The following is a 5,885-nucleotide window of genomic DNA, read 5'->3' as shown; positions in this document are numbered from 1 at the left end:
AGTTAATAAGCCTAGTTAAAAATTATATTTAGGTTTATAAACTAAAAAATCTAAGTACCAGTATCGGTACTAATGCCTCTAAGATTATGTTGTACCAAAAAAAAAAGTTTCTTTCACTGTCAGAGTGTTTTTCATGGATTTCATTTTTTTTTTTTTTGGATTTCAAAGTATTTCACTGAGTGCCCTATAAAGAGTTTTAAATCAAAACATGGACTGTATTCCTCATTGTTTACCTTCTAGTTTCTCCATTCTGGTCTCCTAAACCAGGATCTACAATTTGCAATTGGCTTTCTGGACCTTCAGCAATGAACCCTAATAACTTTGGATAATAATATTAAAGAACCAAATATATATATTTTAAATATATTAAAAGGAAAGTTTGAAAAGTTATATTTTTTAATAATTAAATGTACATTAAACTTCCACAACATAATCACAGTAAAGGAACAATTTATATTTTTTTAGTTCTATTTTTTTTTTTTTTTTATCAGTTTGGAAACTTTGTAGCATTTCATCATTACATGCCACAATGATCATCATTTACATAAAAAATACATCCAATATTTTCTTTTTCTTAGACATAAATTACATAAAATGTTGTTTAAAAAAACAAAAAATTTTCTCAAGTAGATAATGACGAAAAAATTATGAGTTGACCGTCTAAAGAAGGTTATGAAACATATGAGGCTCTGTTATTGCCAAAGTGTTGTGATCTTTGCTACATCTGACTGGATAAAATCAGTTCAGTTATACGTGTGTGTTTAGTATGAAGAAATGGTAAACAGTTCAATCTATCTCATGGACCTGACTCCAGTTACAGTAAAAGGAGGGTGTCTGGAGTAACAAGGTGTTTATGAAAAAAGCTCATTGACCAAGAATGTTTATGTGCTTAAGGAAAGGTATAAAATATACAGTCTCTGTTCTAAATGTTTGAAGGTTTCTGGAAATGTGTTTGTGATTCAGGACGGCTGTTAATAAAACTATCTTCCCATCTGGTGCACAAGAGAAGATCGTGTTGAGCGTTTTTTTTTTCTGTTTGAGCAAATATACAACTTACATTAAAATGTATTGAGTTGGCTTAAGTTTTTACGGAGCTGGATTTAAAAGTTTAGGCCTAAATCTTTAAAGTTATTATGTCACGGTCTTGGTTCTGTTATGTTTTCTTTTGACTAGTGATGTAATGAGATGAGCCGAGGCTTCGAGGCGTGTGTCGAGTAATGGAGGGGGCGTTTCCCCGAAGCGTGTGTCGAGGCGTGATTCATTTAGAGGAGGGGCCAAAATTTATGACATCCGAGGCCTCGCTACCTTGATACCACGTGACCGCTTCAGTAAGTGGTTCGGGAAGCGCAAGAATTTTGACAGGCATCTAAACAGCCTCAGTGTTCAGTCAAGATGTTGGAATTTGGAGGAGAGCTGCTCTTAGCTGGATAAAGTTTGGATAGATTCCAAGAATAAATTGGTTGTTTTTCCAACCAATGTAGTTGCTTAAAGCTAATTTGGTTTGAATAAACAATGTAATGATCAAAATTTGAGCAAACCGCTGAACAAAGTCAGTGTTAACACGTCAGTGTTGAGAAGTATTTTCTCCTAATTCAAACTATCTACATGAGTGGCGTTGTCTGTAAGAGACAGCCTCTCACTCTAGAGATTGACAGTTCAAGACCTGTCTTTCTCTTTTGAAAGTTGCGATTAAACTTAATTATTTTGGCTGATGAGACTAATTTGCATTGTTTTGGCCGAGTAAATATATAGATTGGGTAAATTAGGTCGGTTTAGTCAAAAGATTGGCTGAACACAACTTCCAACCTGATTGAAACAAAAAAAAAAAGTTTATTTGACTAAAATGGCAGAAAAACTGTGCACCTTAAATGAGTGTTCTAGGAAATTTTACACTTAAAAAAAAACTTACAAAAGATTTTATTATACACACCAACCATTAACAATTTCAAGGGAACTTAAAAGGTGGAAAAAAGAAAAACAATTCCAAAAAAAAAATCACAGATTTTATTACAAACTGTGGTTCTGCACTCCACCAGTAGGTGGTGACATGTTCACATGGAGCCTCATGAACTGTGGGGATCGTTGAAGCAATTTGGCCAAACGGTTCAATGCCTCATGAGGCTTCATCTCACCATCACTACTTTTGACTATTCAGTTTTACTTTGCTCCATGCTTTCTAGTTTTATTGGTTTAATTCCTATCTTGTTGTGTTTGCTGGATATATTTCAGTTCTTAGGTTTGTATTTGTTGCCCTCTGTTACCCTCTTGTGTTGGTCTCTTTTCCCTAGCTCCTTTCTAGACTCCTCTCTTCACACCTGCTCCCAATCAGCTCATTAGTCCTCTCTTTGTTCTGTCTCCCTTAAATACTGTCCTTGTGCAGTTCCTCAGTGCTGGGACCTCGTATCTCCTCGCCTTTCCCTGACTCCACGTGTTCTTTACACTATTGTCTCCATGGCTCTGGTTAAGTTTTACATTTTAAGTTGGATTTTGGATTCTTGCCTCTTTTACCTGTGTTGATTCATTGAAAACTGCAAGAACTCATCTATGCATCTGGGTCCTCAAAACCTCCACACAACCTGACATATTATTCCTTAAAAAATGGTAACCTATTTTTATTTTTTTCCAAAAAAAAACATTTTGTAAACACAAAAGAATTTAAAGGAATTTAATCCATGTTGTGTAGTGGTGTTCTGAATAAGGATGAAATTCCAACAGTGTTCTATTTGGGTCCACCTATGTCGGTCATCAGTAAGTTTGTTTTTAGTATTTCATCAAAGCCTTTTTCAATATTCTGCTTACCTCCACCTGTCTGCATTACCTGCTTCCACAGCCTGATAGATGTTAGATTTAAAGTATTAAATCGTATCTGTCTATTACATTTAAGATACTAAATATTGGAAAATTCTTTTTTTTATTCCTCATCACATATTTCTTCTCAAGGCTACTCAATAAGAATGTTAAATCAGAAACCTGGTATACGGACAGAAAAGTATACATTTCTACCAATTCTGGTATTCAACAAAACAAAATATTGTAGGAAAAATCTAAAAAAAATAAAATAACAACATGGGGAAGTAAAAATAGTTTCTAAATATTTAGAAAACAAAATCTATGTAAAGGTTCTACCTACAAGAGGTTATTTTAAAGCAGTGCACAATAATATATTTTATAATAAAATATTTATCATTCATTCACTTGATCAATTTACTGCACGGCAGACTCAACGGATAGAAAATAACTGAACAACAAAGCTATCTTAAAAGCAGTAAGTCTCTGTTAGAACTGGAGTTTGTCTGTGACTGATGCGATTTTGCTTTATTCTTTATTCTGGGGATTAACGTCAGTAAATGTAAAAGTAGGGAGTGATGTTACTCCTAGACTTGACAAACCTAAGTTAGTCAAGAAACCTCTTTTATCTGTCATAGATTAACACAAGCCTACACAACTTTCTCCACTGCAGGTGTGCACAAAGGTGTCAGCCGCAAAGGTCGTTAATCTCCGTCACAATCTGTTTTCACCAGCACAGAGTTCAACCAAGAAACACTTTCCTGTGCTTTACTTTCAGCTTAACATCCTATTTAAGATATTTTATTGTGTCTATATGTAGAAGTGAGGTTTAATTAGAGATGCAATGATCCAATTCTTTCAAATTTGATACCGATGCTTGGTCTAAGCGTATCGGCCAATAACCAATACGGATCCGACTCAATTGTTGAATGAGTCAACAATATATCTTGCGATCTCAGTGAATGCTGTAGCCCTGGCATAAATATAAAAAAAACCCCCAAAATTATTACAGCTATAGATGTACTGTATGTTATTTGTGAGCAAATAAAGAGCAAGTAAGCAGCAAAAATTAAGAATGGATTGAAACTCCGATATCCAATTGCCATAGGTGTCAAGTAACAAAGTGTAAATACTTTGTTACTGTACTTAAGTACACTTGTTAGGTATCTATACTTTATTTTTCTTCCTACTTTTGACTTCTACTTTTTACATTTTTACACAAGTATCTGTACTTTCTATTCCTTACATTTTAAAAACAAACGTTACTTGTTACTCTTGGCTTCGGTTTGATGTTTATATTTATTTCACGTCATGAGCGCCATCCACATCTAGTAAAAACCTTTGGTATTGGATGAGTCATATAACGCAAACACTCATTGGTTAGCTAAAGGAAATCATCAGAAGCAAGCAGGGGTTCTTCAGACTGCAAACCTGAATTATCTATGCCATGCTACAATGTTGGATTCAGAAAAAGATGTTGAAATGTCTGAAAGGTCGAACACAGGTGAGAGCGTATCGGGAGATGGAGACCAATAAGACCTCCCTCATTCTTGGCCCTATCTCAAAGGATTTTTCAAAATAGTCAAAAAATTTAGCTTTCAATTCATATAGTGGCATCTGGCTTTTTCTTTTCTTTTAGGTTTTATACTTTAGGTAGTTTTTGGAGCACATACTTTTTCACTTTTACTTGAGTAAAGAGGTCAAGTTGATACTTCAACTTCAGGGTTCAGTTTTTTTAAACTGCAGCATCTATACTTCTACTTAAGTAACAAATGTGTGTATTTTTGACACCACAGCCAATGGCTGATATCCGATCCACCAAATTAGTCAATATTTGAGCCGATGTCTGATCCAGGTATCTGTTCGGTGAATCTCTAGATCATAGGTATTAAACAAAACTAACTTTTTTTGGTAAAACTGAAAGATGTAAGCTTCAAATGTTTATAACATCTGGTCCATAAGTACAGCTTCTCCAACACAGTGCTTCACTTACTCATTTATGTTACATAATAGTTGTACTTTTTAAGCCCACATTTCTGATTTTCAAATGTTGCTTTAATTTGTCTGATGTTATATTCTAGACTTGTTGATCACAAGGTTCTCAAGCAGCCATGACCTCTTTTCGGCAGCCGCATCTCACACATGGGACTTTTTCCAGAAACAGTCCACCAATGGTTTCTCATCTTTGTACACACAGTTTCAGTATCAGAAGCAGAAGTGTGGTTGACACTGTTCTAAGGTATTACATTTACCAACATGCAATGCTACTTTGCTTCTAAGACTGACTGAAGAACTACCTCTTATTCTAATTTACTTACGGTAGAAGCAGATTGCATTTGTGGCAGTCTAGGTGGGAGAAAATTTGAGTTAATTAGACTTGCAGTTTAACAAGATAAAATATATACATAAGCAAAATCATTACAAAATAAATTAAAGATGAAGACATAATTTCTAATCATTACTTACGACACATGAATAAATAATGTTAAAGCAGTTTAAAATGTAGAAGCCATTTACCTTTTTTCTGTATGTTGTGAAGTTGGGGAGCTGAGGCAGAGGCATTTCTTGCTAGAAAAAAGGTTCAAGTTTATTTAACGTCCTCAAATGGAGAGAAACGCTCTGACTGAGGCATTTCAGTACATACTTTTATACAGCAACTCCCAATACGCACGCTCTCACTTGGAACTATTCCCCCCTACATAAAGAACTTTCTCACACACGAACATTTGAAGGAAAAACAACTTGAGTTCACCAAGACTGTTTGCTATTAGGTTAATATATCTTTCACTGGCCAGATGGATCTCCTCAAAACAACAGTTCTCTCCTTCCTGCCATGAAGGAAGCTGTATAACTCTAATTTCTCATGACCTTCGTTTGGAGCCTGTGAGGCTAAGAACAGACAAAGTTTACTACACAATGTATCTCCATCAGCAGGTGCATTTCCTTTTGTTATTACGTTGGATGGGTTTATTTAAGGTCAAGAGTCATAGGTGTTACTAAATGACTCTAATTTCTAATTGTGATAAGAAATTAACTAATTTCTATTGTGATAAGTTAGAAGCTACGTTGGTTTATTTTGTTGTAAATGAGAAGACAAT

This window comes from Cyprinodon variegatus, unplaced genomic scaffold (assembly GCF_000732505.1).
Source record: "Cyprinodon variegatus isolate N-32 unplaced genomic scaffold, C_variegatus-1.0 Scaffold303, whole genome shotgun sequence".
Lineage (NCBI taxonomy): Eukaryota > Metazoa > Chordata > Actinopteri > Cyprinodontiformes > Cyprinodontidae > Cyprinodon > Cyprinodon variegatus.
The sequence above is the reverse complement of the archived record's forward strand: the minus strand, read 5'-3'. Positions refer to the sequence as shown.